We start from the raw sequence: 23,567 nt of genomic DNA on the forward strand, positions 1-23,567 counted from the left end.
CCATTATCGAAGCTGATTCTCTTAAACTACACGAGATGTTGCTGAAGAACTCAATGTCGACCTTTAAGGTCATTTGGCATTTGAAGTAAATTGGAAAGGTGAAAAAGCTGGTAAGTGGGTGCCTCATGACCTGACCACAAATCAAAAAAATTGTTATTTTGAAGTGTCATCTTCTCTTACTCTACGCAACAACAATGAACCATTTCCTAGATTGGATTGTGACATGAGATGAAAAGTGGATTATATACAACAACCAGTGATGACCAGCTCAGCTCAGTGGTTGGAATGAGAAGTTCCAAAGCACTTCCCAAAGCCAAGCTTGCCCCCAAAGAAGGTCATGGTAACTGTTTGGTGGTCTGCTGCTGGTCTGATCCACTACAGCTTTCTGAATGCTGGCAAAACCATTATATCTGAGAAGTATGCTCAGCAGAAGGATGAGATGCACTGAAAACTTCAACACATTGGTAAACAGAAAGGGAACAGTTCTTCATGTCAACACCCACCCGCACATTGCACAATCAGCTCTTCAAAAGTTTAATGAATTTGGCTTCAAAGTTTTGCCTCATCCACCAGATTCTCAGGACTGTCCTCTCACCAACTGACTACCACTTCTTACAAGCATCTCAAAAACTTTTTGCAGGGAAAATGCTTCCATGACCAGTAAGGGGCAGAAAATGCTTTTCAGGAGTTTGTCAAATCATGTATTTTGTTGTTGTTCAGTCACTAAGTTGTGTCCAACTCTTTGCAATCCCGTGGCCTGCAGCACACCAGACTTCCCTGTCCTTCACTATCTCCTGGAGTTTGCTCAAACTCAGGTCCATTGAGTCAGTGATGCCATCCAACCATCTCATCCTCTGTCACATCCTTTTCCTCCTGCCCCCAATCTTTCCCAGTATCAGGGTCTTTTCCAGTGAGTCGGCTGTTGCATCAGGTGGACGAAGTATGGGAGCTTCAACCTCAGCATCAGTACTTCCAATGAATATTCCAATCCTTTAGGATTGACTGGTTTGATCTCCCTGCTCTCTGAGAGATTCCCAAGAGGCTTCTCCAGCACCACAGTTAAAAAACATCAATTCTTCAGCATTCAGCCCTCTTTATGGCCCAGCTCTCACATCTGTACATGACTACTGGAAAAACCATAACTTTAAGTATACTAACCTTCGTTGGCAAAATGACTCTCTGCTTTTTTTGTTTCTTGTTAAAACATTTTATTTATTTTTAATTGGAGGATAATTGCTTTACAAGATTGTGTTGGTTTTTGCCATACATCAACATGAATCAGCCATAGGTATACATATATACCCTCTGTCTTGAACCTCCCTCCCAGCTCCCACCCTAGGTTGTCACAGAGCACCAAGTTTGAGCTCCTTGCATCATACAGCAAATTCCCATTGGCTATCTATTTTATATGTAATGTGTATGTTTCTACTTTTGAATACGCTGTCTAGGTTTGTCATAGCTTTCTTTCCAAGGAGCAAGCATCTTTTAATTTCATGGCTGCAGTCACTGTCCACAGTGATTTTGGAGCCCAAGAAAATAAAAATTTGTCACTGCTTCCACTTCTTCCCAATCTGTAGTATTTGCCACAAAGTGATGGGACTGGATGGCATGGTTTTCGTTTTTTTAATGTTGAGTTTCAAGCCAGCTTTTTCACTCTCCTATTTCTGCACTACTTAACTCTAACGCAATTTTCCCCTCAGAAATTGGGGTCATCTTAGAAATGGGTTAGTCATATTCCTCAGTTTGTATACATTTTCATCATCGGTCAGGACAAAATTTCTTTCTTATTTGAGTTATGTATTTACTTTCAGTTCAGTCGCTCAGTCGTGTTCAACTCTTTGCACACCAGTCCTGCCTGTCCATCACCAACTCCCGGAGTCTACCCAAACCCATGTCCATTGAGTCGGTGATGCCATCCAACCATCTCAACCTCTGTCATCCCCTTCTCCTCCTGCCCTCAATCTTTTCCAGCATCAGGATCTTTTCAAATGAGTCAGCTCTTCGCATCAGTTGGCCAAAGTATTGGAGTTTCAGCTTCCACTCCTATTTCCACCCTCTACCCTGGTAGGTAAGTACTCTACTGTATTTAATATGTATCTTTTTAAAAGGAGTAGGTGTGTTTCCATACAAACTATGTATTACCTTATAAATTAAAACATTTTAATTCTCTTTTAAAATCTTCACTGTCCACCATACAGGTCAAACAGAAGATAAAAAACATAAATAATAGCATGATGTAATTAAAAAAAATAGAAAAGGTTGAGTTTTGAGTATCTATTACCTTTGTTGCTAATACAGTTTATTTCATAATAAATTTACATAAATTTTAATAATGGTTATGTTTTGAAACATTATATTCTTGGTTTTTTTTTTCTCCTTTTTTGGTGTATGTTTACTCTTTGAGGAATATCATCTGCCCCCAATGTTTCACCTTTCTTTTGAAACATTTCCCAAGTAATGTTCTACACAATATTTCACAGCATTAGGTCTAGCTAGAAAAATGGTCTATATTCAAATACATTTAGAATTTTCTATATGATTTATAATGTAAAATAACATTGATAATGTAAGCTAAATCCTGTAATTCTGAAATAATAAGCCTCTCAACCATGTTGAGACTAATCTTTTCCAATCTCATTGAAGTGTAGATCACCGTGCGTTTACCAAAGCTACTAGAACTGTATATATGAGTTTCAGAAATATTAGCATAAAAGTTGATAACTTTCCAATATATGTATCCAGTCTTTCCTTTAATCTGAAATCCAAGACTGAATTTTCAACTGTCTCTTACATACCCAGAAGTTTACATAGTCTGATATTAGCAATGAGGTGAAGCCAAAGACTACCAACATACACTTACAGTTAAATGAGTTAAATGTATTACTGGTTACAGCAAGGGAAAATGCAAAACATAGTGAAAGAGGATGTCTCACAAAGAGTATGTTAGATCTTGTAAGATTTTAATATAATTTGAGTAATTTTGAAGAGGACCGAAGGAAGTAGAGGCTAGCTCTAGACTGGGTGCTGCCAGAAAAAAAGAACAAATCTATGACTGAGTATCTCAATAAAATTTTTGTGTCAGAGGGCTGGATAGAGTGAGAATAAAGCTATAATTGGTAAAGGAGTAACAGTTACTTATTTTAGCTGAGGGAGGGAAATATTTGGTATTTTGTGGATTTCCCAATAATCATCTTTTTGTGTTATTTAGTCATGGTTACAGAGTTATTTGTGTTTGATGTTCATCTTTGCTGAGGTTGTTTATGTCCAAGAGCAGAACACCATGGTTTAACTGTTAGCATCATAAGGACTTGTAGTAACACCGAAGCCTACCTGTGTGTTTCAGAACAGGTCTCCAATATCAGGAGCTATTTTGTCTTTCCTTAAATCCTTTACAATGCTTGTTCTTTGTTTTGTATTATTTACTAGCATAACCTTAGTCATCCAAACAAGAAACATATGGTTAATGTTCATCTCTCATATTCCTGACACTTTGGAAGTGAAAGTGAAGGTGTTAGTCACTCAGTCATGTCTGACTCTTTGTGACCTCATGGACTGTGTAGCCCACCAGGCTCCTCTGTCCATGGAATTCTCCAGGCAAGAATACTGGAGTGGGTTGCTAATCTCCTGACATTTTAGAGGATTATTAATCACCAATTTCAACCATAAGTACCCATGAAATATTTTTCAAAATCATTCCTGTACCTCTTATTTCAATACCTAGATTCAGGCCCTCATTATTTCTTACCTGAAGAGTTGCAGTTGCCAATAAACAGATCTTTCTGATTCTGTTTTATAGCCAATCATGTTATCCTTTCCCTATTGTCGAAGATTTCTTCCCAAAACATAAGTAAAATCATGTCCTTCCTCCATTTTACAAACTTAATGGTTCACTTTATCTACACATTTTGTTATGCATTGTATAAGTACCTACCCTGCTATTTATTTAACGTCCTTGACAATTTGATATATCTTTACAGTCTCACTTCACACACAGTCCTGTCACCATATATGGTTTTTGCCCTAAAATTCATTCAATAAATATTTGTTGAAATTATTTATGATGTGTTTTCTTTGGGCCATGTTATTCATCTAAATAAGTTTTAAAATTATATGGCAATTAGTGTGCTTGTTTAATATCTATCTCCATACTAAACTTCAGTTCAGAGTCAGCAGGCGCCATATTTTGTTTTTTCACTATTTCGTTCTCCACCATCAAGCAGAATATTCAGACTGCTAACATAGACTACTTAGTTATATAACAGGTGCAGGATTAAACTGAGGTTAAGTTCAAAATATTTTGAATTGGAAATACTCAAAGTCAGACTTTCTTAATATCCAACTATGATTAATAGTTGAAGGCGAATAAAAAGATTGAGCAATGAATTAAATGAATCCTTGTAAAAGTACACAATGACAATAGTTAGACCACCCTTCTGAATCAATGTTAACATAGATCTGAAAATAAGAATTCTAAATTGTTGTGCTGAGACTTTTTCAACATTGAGAAGCTAAAATTTGATGACTTATTATATCCTGCCAAGATAATATTTAAGTAGATTTAAGGCCTATGAAATAGGAGTCAGAATGATATGTCTAGTACTAATACTAAAACTTAGTAGCTCAGTGCCTGAGAACTCTGCGTTCACTTTCCTGAATCTCAGAATCCTCACCTTTAAAACTAGGGTAGTGCTCTAATAATGCTCCACATAGATTATCTTAATTCTGTAAGATAAAAGATACAGCAAATTCTCCCCCACCTCAAACGCCTTAGAAGTCCATCTCACACTTCTTGCAAGAAGCAGTGGCAGTTTTTTACTTCCCATCATTATGTTCTCCTTAATCTAAAAGATCCATTGATCAATGATAATGTAGTGTGCCCTACTTTATATTTCTGCTTCTCCTGTCTAAAAGACCAAATCTGGTCCCATGAAACATCACGGTAGATCCTTGAGGTGTTCAGCATATATTGAGTTAGTTCTTAAGCCATCAACCACTTTTTACTCAATATTGCCTTTCTCTGTACCTTGTCTCTAATTGGTCTCGCCTTTTTAATCCTTTAAAGTTTTGATTGCTGAACTTTCCAGTTTGTCTACATCTTTCAGTGTACAATATCCTATATTGATAATTCCATAATAACTGACAGAGACTGAGAGTTTGTTCTGTAACTTCTTTTCCTCATCTGATATTGTAAAAGAATCACTGATGTTTTAAACTTAGAAAACTAAAAATATATTCAGTCACCTAAGTATAGATTCTGTTAAGCTTCCTTTACAGATAGGCTAGCCACCTTATCAATTTGTGACCAAAGGGTCATAAATGAAAAGTGGTTTGTATGGCTTATGTTGAAGTGAATGTACCTATTTCTCTGTCTCCTTTACTGGAATGTTGACATAATGTTGACATAATGGCAGGAACTCCAGCAATATTTAAAAACATATAAATGAAGGCTACATAAAATAATGATGAAGTCAAAATTTGGAGGAGTTTGGGTCCTTGATTACTTCATTGAACTGACATGGCCCAAGATAGGGCTATTCCTTGAGTGAAAAGAATTATAAGACAAAATTTGTGTGTTTGAGCCACTTAAATTTGGATTTTTTTTTTTTAACATGAGGGTGAACTTAATTTTCTCTGATATAATAATAATGGTAACCACATTTTTAAGAAATTTCATTTGATTTAGCTACCCATTTGTCACTTTTCTTCCCATACATTACCTATCAGTATCTATCCAAAAGAACTCAATGCAGTGTGGTGGGATATTATAAAACATGAAAATTACATAGTATTAATATGTGTCTACCTCCTTTTTCAATCTCCTGTAATAGTTTCATCTGAACCCTGAAAACTTCTTCTCTTCCCAGTCAAAAGGACAAGAACTACTCAAGAGTAGAGCATAAAGGCTAGAGAAAGTATTAAAATAACAAACAAATGAAAAGAATTTTTGTAAAAAAAATAACAGCCACCGGCCAAAGCAGAGTTTAGAAATCTTAGGATATACACATCTAAGGTTAGTTTTCTTACTTACATAAGCTAAATAAAGTGCATGGGCAGAGGAGAGAAAGAGTTGAAAGAAACATGGGGGTAAAAGAGAATGTGCTGGAGAAATTAAGAGCCTCTGCCAGAGTTACAAAAAACTATTTCTTGATTGGGCTTCCCTGGTGGCTCAGAGGTTAAAGTGTCTGCCTGGAATGCGGGAGACCCGAGTTCGATCCCTGGGTCGATCAAAAGCCAGCTTTAGCTTATGGAATATTAGGTTTCAATTAAAACTTGATTGTGCCAGTCTCACATCTCTATCCAATATATCGTTTAAAGGCAACCCTCTCTCTGATGGCTCAGGACAATTGAAAGCCTCTGCAAATGTGTAGTGGGAGACCCGGACCCTGAAGTTTGAAATGTAACATGAAAGTAAACCTTGCCTCGGTTCAAGGTAAGACAAATGAAAACAGTTTGAAATTGCACACAAAGTGGAACTGTTTTGAGGTTTACAAATATACAATTTGTTGTAGGATAAATTTATAAAGTCAGTAAGGCAAATGGAAAAGAAATGGAAGAAAATAAGATGGAAGCAGAACCTTGGTTATATTCTAAATGGATGCCACATTTTTTAGGGATAAGCCATGAGTTAAAATCTAAGATTATAGTGTTAATATACAGGGAGAAATACAGTAATTTTGATGTTTTAAAAGTTCATAACATAAAATATGTCTTGTTGCTTAGAAATATCTTTTGTTCAGTCACTAAATCATGTTCAGCTCTTTGTGACCCTGAGGACTGTGGTACTCCAGGTTCCTCTGTCCTCCACTATCTCCCAGAGTTTGCTCAAACTCATGTCCATTGAGTCAGTGATGCCATCCAACTATACAAACTAATACTAATACAAAGATAACAGAGAACCAACCTTAGCTTGCTCCTCCTCCCTGAAGCCATCATGTCAATGAAGATATTCTCAAAATTTTTATAGTGAACATATCATTTTTTCCTGTTGTTTACATATTTATCTGTCCTTAAAAGAATGTTTATATTTTGTGTTCTACAACTGAAGGGCATTGAAAGTTTCAGTTCATCAAAGTATTTTTTCAAAATATTAAAGATTAAGTTAAAAAAAGTGGGGAGAGGAATGTTCATCTTCCAGCCTTGAGAGACTAACACGATCTGATATTACTTTCAGATGTAAAAAGTAGAAAACTGTGTGAAATATATTAAATTATATATATAATTCATGTATAATTTTGGTACATTGAACAATAGGAGCACAGGAATGTAATCACTGAAAAAAAGTAAACAAATGAATTTACACCTAATTTAAGATGTTCTTTTATGCTCTCAGAGTTAGTATTAATTATACCTCTTCTGAACAACAAGATCAAGACATTTTATGTTGTGAATATTTTGAGTTTTAAAATTATTTTAATGTGTTTTTTATAGTAGTAAAATCACATCTAAATATCATAGTATCATTTAATCTGTCCTCTAACTCTTATATTTCTTATAATTTGGTACTTAGATCTGGAAGATAAATAGAATTTTTATTTTTCTTAAAATAAAGATACTTCATTTGCAATAATGTGTACCTCCATAAGAAGGCAAGGATATTTGACTCCTGTGACATAATGTAGCTATTATAATCATTGATTAGTTCAGTTAATTTCCTAATGGCTCCAAAATGGCGGTATTTTAATTTCATGGTTAGTTTATTTAGGAGTTTTCTTACTTCTATAAAAATAAACTTCCTTTTGAATTATTTGATCATATTAGGGCACAGTCATATAGGAAAGACAAAGTAAATACTTGCTAGACTTTTTCAATTTTAAAAATGAATTGATTTCCCAGCATGCTCAAAAAATTGACTAAAGAATTTTCTGGGATTTTGTTCGTTTGGTTTTTTAAATGCTTGTTTTAGAAAACAAGTACCAGTTTTGGGGGAAAAGATTTACCTCATTGGGGTCATTTTCTTTAAAATATTTATTTATTTATTTGATTTTGACTGAACCGGGTTTTCCTTGCTACACGCAGGCTTTCTCTAGTTGGCGAGTGGGGGCTCCTCTTTGTTGTAGTGTGCGGGCTTTTCATTGTTGTGGCTTCTCTTGTTATGGGGCACAGGCTCTAGGGTGGGCGGGCTTCAATAGTTTCAGAGTGTGGGCTTGGTCGTTGTGGGGCATGGGCTTCGTTGCCCGGTGGCATGTGGGATCTTCCTGGATCTGGTGTCCCCTGCATTGCAAGGAGGATTCTTAACCACTGGACCACCAGGGAAGCCTTTAGTTCAGTTCAGTCCTTCACTGGGGTCTTAATCATAAGACCGATTGATGACCAGATGGTCAGGAAATAAGTTGAGGTAGATCCCATTGTTTGCTATTGCTATCAGAAGTTATGTAAAGGCTACTCAATTACTTCCTCTCTTTTCATAGACTCACTTCAGGCAAATTGAAATGTTACTGCTCCTTAATAGTTTTCTTTTGTCCTAGGAGAAAAACAAAGTGACAGGAATAAGAATCCTAGGGGGAAAAGTAGGATAGGTAGGCAGAGGGGTATGGATTATCTTAAGCTGGGGATTCACAAACCAATCAGGTTGTTGGGGGAGTCTGTAGTTACATGGCTCTTTGATCAAGCTGTTGATTTCCCAGAGTGGACCAGTGTAGAAAGACCTAGAGAGGGAGAAAATATTGTGTTTTAGACCACAGAAAAGGAACAAGAGAGGAAACTAAGCTCTGTTATGAAGTTTTAGAAGTGATGACTGGGCAAAATACGGGCGGTAGAGAAAAGAATATCAGAGGCCACACAGGCCCTAGGATCAAGAGAAGGGCAAGATCAAAGGCAAAGTCCAAAAATCGAAGATAATTGCTTTTAAAAAGTTGGAGAATCCAAGGGTTACTTTCACTGAGTCAGTTGCACAAGACTTACAAATATGTGGGAGGCAAAAAATCCTTAAAATGCTGAAGTGCTCAGCCCTCAATTTATTCTGAAACATGTGTCATTGCTCAGTCGTGTCTGACTCTTTGTGACCCCATGGACTGTAGCCTACTAGGGTCCTCCATCCATGGGATTTTCCAGGCAACAATACTGGAGTGGGTTGCCATTTCCTTCTCCAGGGGATCTTCCCGACCCAGGGATTGAACCCAGGTCTCCTGCATTGCAGGCAGACGCTTTACTCTCTAAGCCACCAGGGAAGCCACCAAATTTATTCTGGGGTGGCCTAATTTATTTCAGATTTTGGGAGATGGTTGATTATGTTTGATTATATGCTGATTGAAATGCTGTGTATATCTTTATCAGAATAGAGCTCAGTTTTAAATGGAGTTGCTCCAATTTTTACTATTTGGATGATAAAAAGACTTAATTCTAATAGTCCTTAAACAATCATGAATAATAACCTCTTGTCAGAAATCCTAGATGAAAGGATAACAATTGCTTGACAACATCATCAGCCTGCCATGTTACAAATCCTTTATTTTCAACGTTAAGCTTCAACAGCACTGCTGCTGCTGCTGCTAAGTCGCTTCAGTCGTGTCCAACTCTGTGAGACCCCAGAGATGGCAGCCCACCAGGCTCCCCCGTCCCTGGGATTCTCCAGGCAAGAACACTGGAGTGGGTTGCCATTTCCTTCTCCAATGCATGAAAGTGAAAAGTGAAAGTGAAGTCCCTCAGTCGTGTCCGACTCTTCACGACCCCATGGACTGCAGCCTACCAGGCTCCTCTGCCCATGGGATTTTCCAGGCAAGAGTACTGGAGTGGGTTGCCATTGCCTTCTCCGTCAACAGCACTAATGCAGTGCTAAAAATGAAGGAAGCCACTAGAATTCTTAAAGTTGCCTTTGTGTTGTTTTATCTTTTGTAACCAAAAGAGGATTGTGTCTTATTTAGCATATGTCCTTAACACACAAGAAATACTAATAATTAAATAAATTCCCCGACCTCAGTTGCAAATTCAATAGAGGCAAAAAGAGCAATAGTATAAATGATGTTCTTCCAGTGGAGACAGATCAAGTTTGAACAGGCAGAAAAAAGCTAGATGATTAAAAGTCATGGAAAGGTTTGAAAAGAAATGTATTTTATGTGAGAATGCTAAATGTGTCTACTGCTAATAGTATGTCAAATCCAAATAGTGACAGAAGTGGTTTAAAAAAATGTCAGCTTTGATTAGAATTTTGACAATTTTCTAGCATTAAATGATTTTATGTCCATCCAGCATAGAATGCTGTATCTAAACAGAAATGGGAAGAATGGACTCATGAACTTGGCAGAATTATGCCTTATTCATCTATAGAAATATTTTTGTGCCAAAAAAAGAAGCCCAAAGCTATAGTTTTATTGACTTTACCTTGTAATTAGGAATTTTTGCAAGACGGCTTCCATAGCAAATTAAAGAAATGCATTTCCCTTTGGAATAAATGTGACTTTATTTTTCAGTTTTCAAGAAGGGAAAGAACTTTAAATTTTAGCTTTTATTATTTAACACAAGAAAATCTCATAATATTAGTATTTTAAAATGTAGGAATCAATTTCAGTGTTATATGATTGTATATTCTTAAAAATGATCTCTACATGGATCCACTGATCAGAGAAATTTTATATCCTAAATGTATTATAATATGATACCAAAAATAAAAATGCATTTATGAAATGGTTCTTAATTTTTTATTTAAGCAATAGTTTCCTATGGTCAGGTGTATTTAGTGTATTTACTAGAGTTTAAGTCCATTCTTCATTGGCTTAACATTGAGGTTTTCAGGAGAGGACCCCTCTGATGCCAGAGCCAAAAAATTAGGTCATCATTGCTTGTAAAATAAGGGAGCCATGTGAATTCCTAAGGTAATGCAAACAAAGGTATTGAAATAACATTAAGTTTTGTTAGTTCAACTCTGCAGCTATTCTAAGAAAATGAAGACTGCTTCCAGTTTTGTTGACTCCATAAGTATATCAAGGTACATATTGGTAATAGGCTCATGATTATAGTTATGGTTCTTAAAAGTATTACTAAAACAGTAATATTGACATAATATATCAGAACTACTCTTTTCTAGCTATTTGCAATTTTTACTATTTTGAATACTACATTTTGTTTTTCAAATGAGAACATCTTACAATGTATTAATCTTTGTAAACCTCTCTTGACTGTAAACCTCTCTTGATTTCCTTGTTTCCTTCCTGGTAATTTGAATTCTTTGACTGTAATGTTTGGGCTAGCAGTAGACAGGCAGGGAATGATCAAATTTTAGTTCAATATATAAAAGCTACTTAGTAATCTACACTCATTCCCTGATTCTAAAACCCAAATTATCATTATACAAGTTCACATTTGTATTCAACCTCATGTTACAAAAGCAATCTAATATTTCCTTTATTCCAAGCCCTCTCGACTTCCATTATGTCCTCAACTTTCATTACTTGCTGTCCTGAATAGTTATGGGCTCCATGATCATCCCAGAAACCTGAGACTGTCATGAATTTTTCGATTTATCTTACTTTTTGCATCAGTTGGTCCTTGTCCCTAAACATGTCTCATTTCTTTCCATGCTTCTCCATTCCTACTGCCAATTTCTAGCTTAGGTGTTAATCGTGCATCACCTGTCCTTGAAACAGTTTCTTAACTGGTCTTTCTGTTTCTAGAATGATGCCATCCAATCCAAGTTCTATCCTGAATCCAGAGTAGTCTTTGTAACCAGGATATGTTATCATGTCAATGTCACTTCCTTCTGTATGATTTTTCAATAATTCCCCACTATTTACAGGATACATTTGAAACCCTTTCCACATAGCAAATATTATCTTGCCTTTCTCAGCAGCTTTAACTTTTAGAACTCCTACCTTTGCTCTTGTAATATACCACATATGTTCAACTGTTTGAAATCCCTGAAACATCAAACTTACAAATGTCTGAATCTTGTTCAACTGTCCCTACTGCTTAGAAATCCCTTCCTAATCTGTCTGCCTACTAAATATCTACTCTTTCTGCATGTTTTTGGAAAGATACCTACAACTCCTTTCCTTCATTCAGAACTTTATCAACTCAGTTGGTCTTGAGACCACCAAGACCATTCCTACCACACCTTTGATTTTTGTATATTCTAGTCCCTGAAGGAAGCCCTGGGACTCTGTCCCATATGGCTTATGCTTAACCTTATCTGATTCTACTTTTTACCCATATTCCCAATTTCATTTCCTAGATTCTTATAGATCGCCCTATGGAACTTGTGATTTGTCCTTATGAAAACATCCTACATCTTCAGCCTCTTAATTAAGCACTTCCTTTACTTTCGTGCTCTAACCAAGATTTGGTTATAGCCTTATTACATTTTTTTTTTTAATTTATGTCTCTCAGGTAGTGGTTATTTTTTCTTCTCCTATGGCCCTTGTGATTCTGAATCTGAAATAGAAATAAATGGCCATTTTTATTCTCTCTGTTGTATTCAGAATATTGCTTTTCCTTCTTTCCAAAAGGCCTTCAACACTGAAGCTCCTGCATTCAGAATGTGTCACTCATTATTATTTCTGTTAGCTACACACAGACCAGTCTCTCTCATTTCTTGAATACTTAAGTACTGGTTCACTGTCACACCCTGTTACAAGAAATACAAAAAACATTTTATCATTTCAGTATCCATATAGATTCAAGTAGATAGACTTTCCATTTCCTTGTCCTGGTTTCTCAACTCTTTGACTTTCCTTTACTAACCATATTTTTCATCTTTAAACAGGCAGCTTTCATGTTCTTACTCTAAACCACCTGTAACAAATAACTGTACTTCCTCCATGCTTTCATGTTTAAGCATACTGCTTTCTTTTCCTTTCCAGAATTATATTATAAAAAGTTTTCAAACATACAGAAAAATTAAAAGAATTTTTACAGTAAATATCTGTATATCCACATTTAGATTCTATCATTAACATTTTATTGTATTTGCTTTACAATATAGCTATCTGTCTATCCACCCACCCCTTTCTGCATCATTAATTCATCTTATTTTAGTGCATTTCAAAATAAATTGCAGGCATGAGTAAAACTCCTTTAATACCTTAGAATAAATATCAGTAACTGTAATTTAATATTTATTTATGATAATAGTAATTCACACACACACATAATTATGAATATTTGCATTCTGCTTCTGCTTTAAAACAGAACCGTGATCTTCTTGAGCGTATGCACTTATATTTGTATTCTTAAGGGCTAACACAAGAGAATTTCAGTCAGTTCAGTTCAGTTGCTCAGGCATATTCGACTCTTTGCGACCCCATGGACTGCAGCATGCCAGGCTTCCCTGTCTATCACCAACTCCTGGAGCTTACTCAAACTCATGTCCATTGAGTTGGTGATGCCATACAACCATCTCATCCTCTGTTGTCCCCTTCTCCTCCCACCTTCAATCTTTCCGAGCATCAGGGTCTTTTCAAATGAGTCAGTTCTTCACATCAAGTGGCCAAAGTATTGGAGTTTCAGCTTCAGCATCAGTCCTTCCAATGAATATTCAGGATTGATTTCCTTTAGGATGGACTGATTGGATCTCCTTGCAGTCTAAAGGACTCTTAAGGGTCTTCTCCAATAAGAAACTCAATTCAAAAGCTCAATTCTTCAGCGCTCAACTTTCTTTATAGTCCAACTTTCACATCTATACATGACTACTGGAAAAACCATAGTTTTGACTAGACGGACCTTTGTTGGCAAAGTAAGGTCTCTGCTTTTTAAAAACTTTTCTTCCCAGGAGCAAGTGTCTTTTAATTTCATGGCTGTAGTCACCATCTGCAGTGATTTTGGACCCCCACCCCTCCAAAATAAAGTCTCTCACTGTTTCCATTGTTTCCCTATCTATTTGCCATGAAATGATGGGACCAGATGCCATGATCTTAGTTTTCTGAATGTTGAGTTTTAAGCCAACTTTTCACTCTCCTCTTCCACTTTCATCAAGAGGCTTTTAAGTTCTTCACTTTCTGCCGTAAGAATGATGTCATCTGCATATCTGAAGTTATTGATATTTCTCCTGGCAATCTTGACTCCAGCTTGTGCTTCACCAGCCAAGAGTTTCTCATGATGTACTCTGCATATGAGTTAAACAAGCAGGGTGACAGTATACCGCCTTGACATACTCTTTTCCCGATTTGGAACCAGTCTGTTGTTCCATGTCCAGTTCTAACTGTGGCTTCCTGACCTGCATACAGATTTCTTAAGAGGCAGGTCAGGTGGTCTGGTATTCCCATCTCTTTCAGAATTTTCCACAGTTTATTGTGATTCACACAAAGTCTTTGGAAAGAGAATTTAGTAGGTAGTAAATAAATACTAGTTGAATGAATGAAGGTCTCACCTCACAGTAATACCAATATCAATACCAAGGTAAGATAATAGGATAAATCCTACCAGATCACTCAAATCCAGAATTAGATTATCTTGACAAATCAGGCAGAGAACATTGCCAGTGTATTAGGACACTTAAGGATGAGTTCATAGACAAATCAGGCTTTTTCTTGAACCACTTTTCTTACATTTCATTACACCCTGAAGAAGTGACAAAATTGAAATTTATTACATGTCAAAAGACATAATCCTTAATTGGTTTCTTCAAAAAGCCATGCTTGTTATTGTAGTAACATTTATTTTCTATTACAGCTAAGTAGAGGCTAATATTTGTATTATAAGTTTGGTATGCCCAGAATAATTATAGTTATAGCCTCTTGATGTAGAATTACTTCCAGACTGCATTTTCCCTTTGGGCTTTGTTAAGCAAAACTATATCATATATAACAGAAAGATACCATTAATGAATAAAATGTTCACATCAAATCTTGTTAGGTTACATGGATCAGGTATTTAATAAACGGAATGCAATCTAACTTGGCTTTTATACATCTTGTTGATTTTCCATGGTTGCCTATAGTGTAAGTTATATTGATGTTATCCTGTTAATGAGAAAATTTAGGCTGTGTAATGTACCATACTCTCAACAATGTAGTTGTATAATTTATTCCTCCTGCTAAGAGAATCAGTAAGTTTACTTACTGAACAGATGCAAAGAAAGAGAAATGTGTGAGATCTCTGACAGGATGACACCATCCACAATACTAAACAAGAAGCATGTGTCATAAATGCAAACCTTATATAATAGAATAACACCTTTCAAAACACAAGTGTGATTGTAAAACCATCTGCTTCATAATCAGCTTCTCAAGTACATCTGGTATTGCTATATTGCTCACTAAATTGTTCCTAAATGCATTTTAAAAACATAAAGTGAATGCAAATAGTCTATGGAATAAGAAACTAAATGTCCAAATGGCTTCCTTTAGTACCTTTCTAATTTCATCATTGTATTTCTTAATTAAACTCTCTCAGTAAGCATGTAACTGTTACTAATAAAAACATATATTATTTAAATGAGTGTTTAAAGGACTCAGGTACGTAGTGGTTTCAATTTAGCTGTGTAAGTTGGGTATAATTTTATTTCTATGTAATTATTTCTTTTTATTAAAAATAAAGAAAATACATCATGAGTCCTTATTTTAATCATAACATCATATATAGTATGACTGTATTGTTAGAAGTAGCAAGACAAAATGGTAAATTAACGTAGAGCAGAAAATGGGTTCTGACTTTAAACATTTTTAAAACAACAGTTTAAAACTTAGTCTAAACTCACAAGCACCCTTAGATTTTATTATTGACATTAGATATTTTGTTACTGTATTTTTTAAGAGTAACATTTGTGTTGGAACTGTTTCCTGGTTGATCAATATTTCATAGGCAAGTTCAGTTCAGTTCAGTCACTCAGTCATGTCCGACTCTTCGCAACCCCATGAACTGCAGCACGCCAGGCCTCCCAGTCTATCACCAACTGCCAGAGTCTACCCAAACCCATGTTCATTGAGTCGGTGATGCCATCCAACCATCTCATCCTGTCATCCCCTTCTCCTGCCCTCAATCTTTCCCAGCATAGGGTTTTCTCAAATTAGTCACCTCTTCGCATCAGGTGGCCAAAGTATTGGATTTCAGCTTCAAATCAGTCCTTCCAATGAACATCCAGGACTGATCTCCTTTAGGATGGACTGGTTAGAACTGGACATGGAACAACAGACTGGTTCTAAATAGGAAAAGGAGTACGTCAAGGCTGTATATTGTCACTCTGCTTATTTGACTTATATGCAGAGTACACTATGAGAAACATTGGGCTGGAGGAAGCACAAGCTGGAATCCAGATTGCTGGGAGAAATATCAATAAACTCAGATATGCAGATGACACCACCCTTATGGCAGAAAGTGAAGAAGAACTAAAGAGCCTCTTGATGAAAGTGAAAGAGGAGAGTGAAAAAGTTGGCTTAAACTCAATATTCAGAAAACTAAGATCATGGCATCCGGTCCCATCACTTCATGGCAAATAGATGGGGAAAACAGTGCAAACAGTGGCTGACTTAATTTTTCTGGGCTCCAAAATCACTTTCGGTGGTGACTGCAGCCATGAAATTAAAAGACGCTTACTCCTTGGAAGGAAAGTTATGACCAAACTAGACAGCATATTAAAAAGCAGAGACATTACTTTGTCAACAAAGGTCCGTCTAGTCAAGGCTATGGTTTTTCCAGTGGTCATGTATGGATGTGAGAGTTAGACTATGAAGAAAGCTGAGCGCTGAAGAATTGATGCTTTTAAACTGTGGTGTTAGAGAAGAATCTTGAGAGTCCCTTGGATTGGAAGGACATCCAACCAGTCCATCCTAAAGGAGATCAGTCCTAGGTGTTCATTGGAAGGACCGATTTGAAGCTGAAATCCAATACTTTGGCCACCTGATGCAAAGAGCTGACTCATTTGAGAAGACCCTGATGCTGGGAAAGATTGAGGGCAGGAGGAGAAGGGGACGACAGAGGATGAGATGGTTGGATGGCATCACTGACTTGATGGACATGGGTTTGGGTAGACTCCAGCAGTTGGTGATGGACAGGGAGGCCTGGCATGCTGCGGTTCATTGGGTCACGAAGAGTTGGACATGGCTGAGTGAATGAACTGAACTGAAATGGACTGATGTACCTGTTTTGCTTATTTCATAGAAACAACCACAGGAAGTCAAACAAAATAAAGAAACATAGGAGTACATTCAAAGAAAAAGAAAAAACCCTGATGAAATGAAGCTAAATAATTTATCTGATTGAGAGGTCAAACTAATGGTCATAAAGAAGCTCACCAAGTTGAGGAGAAGAATGAAGGAATACAGTGAGAATGTTAACAAAGAGAAAATATGAGAAAGAACTAATCAGAGATGAAGACCATAATGGAAATGAAAAATACATGAGGGGGAATAAGTAGTAGATTATGTTATACCAAAAAAATATATGTGATCTAGAAAACAGAATAATGGAAATCATCCAATCATAATAGCAAAAAAGAAAAAAGAATTTTAAAATATGAGGATGTTTACAAGAATTCTGGGACAACATGATGCACATCAACATTTGCATTATAGAAGAAGAGAGAGAAAAAGGGGGCAAAAAAATTATTTGAATAAATAATGGCAGAAAACTTACCTAACCTGGAGAAAGAAACAGATTTCCAGGTACAGGAATAATAGAAAGTCTGAAACAAGATGAATCCAGAGAGATTCACACCAAGGTATATCATAATTAAAACACAAATATTAGAGTATTAGAGTGGAAAGAAGAGTGCTAGGTGCCAAGAAATTCAGACAGCCTCTAGAAGCTGGGAAGATGGAATGTTCTGGAAGAGATTAAGATAGCAGAGTAGAAGGATGTGAAAGTTACCTCTCTCCATGAAAACATGGAAAATAAATCTTTATGTGGAACAATTCTCACTAAAAAGTAACTGGAGACTGACAGATAGACTCCTATACAACAAAGGCTGTAAAAAAAAGATTCATGTGGATTTGAGCAAGAAGGGAAGAGAAGCAATCAAGTTGGAACCTTTGCTCCTGGGAGAGGACTCAGAGCAAAAGGGAGATTACATGGGTGGGGATCTTTCCTGAGGAGTGAGTGGTTCAAGCCACATATTGAGTGCCCAAGCACTGGGGCCCAACACAGGGAATACAGGCTCCCTTTGTTGTTTGGAAGCTGGTGCAACTAACAAGAGGGCTGTGGGAAGCCTGAACTTGTTCATAAGAAGCACATACATGTTTTCTTGTTCCCAAAGCAGGGCAGAGAAGTTGGATTGAAAATTGCACCAGTGGTTGGATCTGTGATTGCCCTGGTGAATGCTACAGCCTGAACCAAGCAAACAGTCCAGCCTGATGTTTCACGAAACAACTCCATACTGGGGCAAGGGTTTGGCTGTGCGACACAGACCCCAAACTGCATCTGAATAGAGTGGAAAAGCGAAAAGGGAGGTGAAAGTGTTAGCTGCTCAGTCATATGTCTGACTCTTTTCAACTCCATGGACTGTAGTCTACCAGGCTTCTCTGTTCATGGAATTCTCCAGACAAGAAACACTGGAATGAGTAGCCATTCCCTTCTCCAAGGGTTCTTCCTGACCCAGGAATTGAATCTGGGTCTCCTGCATTGCAGGCAGATTCTTTGCTGTCTGGGCCCAGCCATTACTGGCACTTATAGAAGCAACACATCAGAAGCTTTGACCCAAGTCAGATTTCTGCAGCCTGTTCCCAGACATGCACCAAGTAACTACACCAAGCCCTCTTGCTCCAGCACTGTTCCTCTTCTGGGTGAGGATACAGGTGCTAGGAGAAGAGAAAACACACCCCTGCTTGGCCATGATCCTCTGGGCTTCTCTCATGCCACTTGGACCTACCCCTGCTCCTGGTAAGTTGGTGATAGCCACTGAGGAGCAGGTTTAGCCCCAGCTCGCAACTGGCTCCAGTGCCAGTCCTTCCATTTCTAGCCCCACTTCTCACCAAGGTGATAGCTGGCAGCATACCCAGAGGAAAGATGTGACTCGTGTTCACACCAATTCCAGCTCTCGCATCAAAGTACTGGGCATATGTGGGCTATATAGGGATGCCTCACATAAGGAAACCCATTCAAAACCACCAGAGATAACTGCTTCATATAATTTCGTAGACAGAAAGGTTAAGCAGAATGATAAGACAAAGGAATTTATTTTAGTAGAAAGAGCAAGAGAAAACCCCTGAAAAGACAACTAATGAAATAGAAATAGACATTTTACCAGATAATCAAATCCTTAATAATAAGAATGCTACCTGGATTAGGAAAAAATAGATGAAAATAGTGAAAAAATTTGACAAGAAACTAGAAAATAAAAAAAAATAGCAGTCAAATCAGAAGAATACAATTATTGGAATTAAAACATGCACACGCACACACACACACACTCACACACACTAGGAGGAATTAATAGCAGACTAGGAAGAACATCTGGAAAATCCCATGGATGGAGGAGCCTGGTAGGCTGCAGTCCATGGGGTCGCTAAGAGTCGGACACGACTGAGCAACTTCACTTTCACTTTTCACTCTCATGCATTGAAGAAGGAAATGGCAACCCACTCCAGTGTTCTTGCCTGGAGAATCCCAGGGGCGGGGAGCCTGGTGGGCTACCGTCTATGGGGTCGCACAGAGTCGGACACGACTGACGTGACTTAGCAGCAGTAGGAAGAACATCTAAGTGATCTGGAATATAGGAAAATGGAAGTCACCAAATCAGAACAGCAAAAAGAAAAAAGAGTTAATAAAAAGTTTAAGGGATCTCTGAGATAGTATCAAGCACACCAACATTCTCATTATAAATGTCCCAGAAGAAGAGAAAGAGGAGAGGATTGAAAATACATTTGATAAAATTATGACCAAAATCTTCCCAAACCTGAAGAAGGAAACAGATAATCCGGTACAAAAGGAGAGGGTTCTAGACAAGATGAACACAAATGGACCTACACCAAGATATAATTAAAATGATAAAAGTTAAAGGTAAATGTAATTCTAAAGTCAGTAAGAAGAAACAATCATATACAAGGGATTCCCTATAAGGCTATTAGCTAATTTCTTTACAGAAACTTTGCCGGTTAGAAGGAGGCATAAATATGTTCAAACTACTGAAAGGGAAAAACCTGCAACATAGGTTACTCTCCCCAGGATTATATTTGAATTTTAGGAGAAATATGGAACTTCTTAGATAAGTAAAATCTAAAAGAACTCATCAATACTAAAGTTAATCTAAAAGAAGTAATGGGTCTTGAAGTTGAAAAAATGCGATAAAAAGAAGAAACTAGAGGAAATGAAAAATCCCACTAGTAAAGGTAAATATATGGTAAATACTGAGGATCAACCTCTTAAATAAACTAGTATGAAGATTAAAAGACAAAAAAATATAAAAGCAACAATTAGTTGTTAAATAATAAGCATGAAGATTTAAAATATGACATGAAAGCCCCAAAATGTGGAGGAGAGGAATGAAAATGTAGAACTTTTAGAATGAGTTTGATCACTTCTCAGCCTTTTGGCTAAGAACAAGTGTAGGGTGAGTTTGAACTTAAAGGAAAACCTATTTAAATAAGTAGATATAACTATAAGTCAACATTTATGAACTGCATGTTAACCACAAATCACAAACCTACAATTGTTGGGCAAAAATCAGAGGGAAAGGAACATAAGCACAGCACAAAAGAAACTGATCAAACCACAAGGGAAGAAACAAAAATAAGATGAAGAGAACAGAGAACTTTAAAGACAACAGGAAAATAAGTACTAAAGTGGCAATAAGTATATACCTATCAATAATTACTTTTAATGTCAATAGACTAAATCCTCTAATCAGAAAACATAGGGTGGCTAATTGGATTAAAAAAAAAACAAAACAGAACTCATCTATATGTAGTTCAGAAAGAAGAACAGAGACTGAAAGTCAAGGGATGGAAAAAGATAGTAATGTGAATGGAAACAACAAGAAAGGGGGATAGAAATACTCATGTCAGACAAATTACTTTATTAAAAAGTCTATTAGTTGCTCAGTTGTGTCTAACCCTTTGCGGTCCCATGGACTGTAGCCCGTCAGGCTCCTCTGTCCATGGAATTCTCCAGGCAAGACTACTGGAGTGGGTTGCCGTTCCCTTCTCCAGGGGATCTTCCCAACCCAGGAATCAAACCTGGGTCTCCTGAATTGCAGGCAGATTCTTTACCATCTAAGCCACCTGGGAAGCCTGGTAAAAAAAATGGAAGGGCTTTAAATAATGATAAAGGGATCAATACAAGAAGACTCATTGACATGTATCACTCAATAAAGGAGCTTCTAAATCTGTAAAGAAATTACCATCAGACACAAAGGGAGAAATTGACAGTGATATAATAATAGTAGGGGACTTTAATACCTCTCTTACATCAATAGAGAGATCATCCAGACAGAAAAATTAAAAAGGTAACAGTGGTCTAAAATAAAACAATAGATCAGCTGAACTTAATAGATATCTACAGAATGTTTCATCCAAAAAAAAAAGGAAAGTACAAACTTTTTCCAAGTGTACATGGAACATTGTCCACAATAGCTAATGTATTAGGCCACAAATCAAGTCTCAGTAAATTTAAGAAGATGGAGATCATATCAAGCATGTTTTCCAACCATAGCAATATGAAACTAGAAATCTATTACAAGTATAAGACTGGAAAGATCGCAAATATATGGAGACTGAGCAACATGCTACGAAGTAACCAATGAGTCAATGAAGACATCAAAAAGAAAATAAAAAACTACCTGAGACAAATATAAACACAATTTTCCAAAATGTATGGGATGTAACAAAAGCAGTTGCTCAGTCCTGTCCGACTCTTTGCGACCCCATGGATTTTAGCCCACCAGGCTCCTTGGTCCATGGAATTTTCCAGGCATGAATACTGGAGTGGGTTGCCATTTCCTTCTCCACATAGTAATACCAGCCTACTTCAAAAAACAAAGAAAATCTCAAATAAGCAACCTAACTTTACATCTAAAGAAACTAAAAAAGATCAAACCAAGCTCAAAGTTAGTAAAAGGAGGGACATAATAGAGTGATATTTTGTAAGATAGAAAATAAAAAAAGAAATCAATGAACCTAAGAGATAGTTCTTTGAAAAGATAAAGAAAATTTACAAATCTTTAGCCAGACTCATTAAGAAAAAAAGAGAAAGTGTTCACATAAAGAAAATCAGAAATGAAAGAGGAGATGTTATAACTGATATCACAGAAATTTAAAAAATAAGAGATTACTATGACCCGTTATACACCAACAAACTGGAGTAATATTGGAAGAAAAGAATAAATATGTAGAAATATACAAGCTTCCAAGACTGAATCATGAAGAAATAGAAAACCTAAGCAGGCCAATAACCAGTAATGAAATTGAAAGAAAGAAAGAAAGTTAAGTTGCTCAGTCGTGTCCAGCTCTTTGTGACCCCATGAACTGTAGCCTGCCAGGCTTCTCAGTCCATGGAATTTTCCAGGCAAGGATACTGGAGTGGGTTGCCATTTCCTTCTCCAGGGGATCTTCCCAACCCAGGGATCTTCCCAACCCAGGGATCTAACCTGGGTCTCCCACACTGCAAGCAGACTCTACCGTTTGCGCCACCAGGGAAGCCCAATGAAACTGAATCAGTAATCAAAAAAGTTCAACGAGGATCAAGGAGCTTCACAGGTCAATTTTGCCAAAATTCAACATCCATTTGTGATCATCACACGGCTAACATCATACTCAATGATTAAAAGCTGAAATTATTTCCTCCAAGATTAGGAACAAGATAAGGATACCCATTCTCACCACTTCTATTCAAAATATTTTTGGAAGTCCTAGCCACAGCATCCAGAGAAGAAAAAGAAATAAAAGGAATCTAAGTTGGGAAGAAAGAAGTAAATTGCAGGTGACATGATATTATACATAGAATAGAAAATTCTAAAGAGGCCAGCAAAAAACTACAGAAGCTCATCAAGGAATTTGGTAAAGTTTCAGGATAAAATATTAATACACAGAAATATGTTGCTTTCTATACTCTTATAATGAACTATCCAGATGAGAAATTAAAAGAACACACCTATTTACAATTATATCCAAAAAATGAAATATATAGTAATAAATTAGCTAAGAAGGTAGAAGATTTGTAGTCAGGAAACTATAAAACACTAATGAAAGAAATTGAAGATGACACAAACAGATGGAATGATATACCAAGTTCATGGATTGAAAAAGTTAATAATGTTACAATGACTGTACTGCAAAAGGCAATCTACAGATTCAGTACAATCCCTATCAAAATACCAATGACATTTTTCATAGAATTAGAACAAATAATTCTGAAATTTGTATGGAAACAAAAGGATGCCAAATAGTCAAAACAACTTTGAGACAAAAGAGAGCTGGAGATATCATGCTCTCTAACTTCAGACTCTACTACAAAGCTACAGTAATCACAACAGCATGGTGCTGGCATGAGAGCAGATTCATAGCTCAATGGAACAGAATAGAGAGCCTAGAAATAAACCCATACACTTATTGTCAGTTGATCTATGGCAAATGAGACAAGAATATACAGTGTAGAAAAGACAGTCTTTCAATAAATAGAGCTGGAAAAACTGGACTGCTGCTAAGTCGCTTCAGTCATGTCCAACTCTGTGCGACCCCATAGACAGCAGCCCACCAGGCTCTGCCATCCCT

The 23,567-nt window shown here is 36.8% G+C and overlaps 1 long non-coding RNA gene across 1 annotated transcript in view; it reads left to right on the forward strand.

The window, feature by feature from the left end:
• Positions 1-1,942: 1,942 nt before the first annotated feature.
• Positions 1,943-23,567, forward strand: part of LOC138988640 (uncharacterized) — an 86,059-nt gene continuing 64,434 nt past the window's right edge. Inside the window, exons 1-2 of the long non-coding RNA XR_011464911.1 lie at positions 1,943-2,068; positions 6,316-6,430. This is a non-coding gene — a long non-coding RNA (uncharacterized lncRNA). The remainder of the gene's footprint in view (positions 2,069-6,315; positions 6,431-23,567) is intronic.

This window comes from Bos mutus, chromosome 7 (assembly GCF_027580195.1).
Source record: "Bos mutus isolate GX-2022 chromosome 7, NWIPB_WYAK_1.1, whole genome shotgun sequence".
In the NCBI taxonomy this organism is placed as follows: Eukaryota; Metazoa; Chordata; class Mammalia; order Artiodactyla; family Bovidae; genus Bos; species Bos mutus.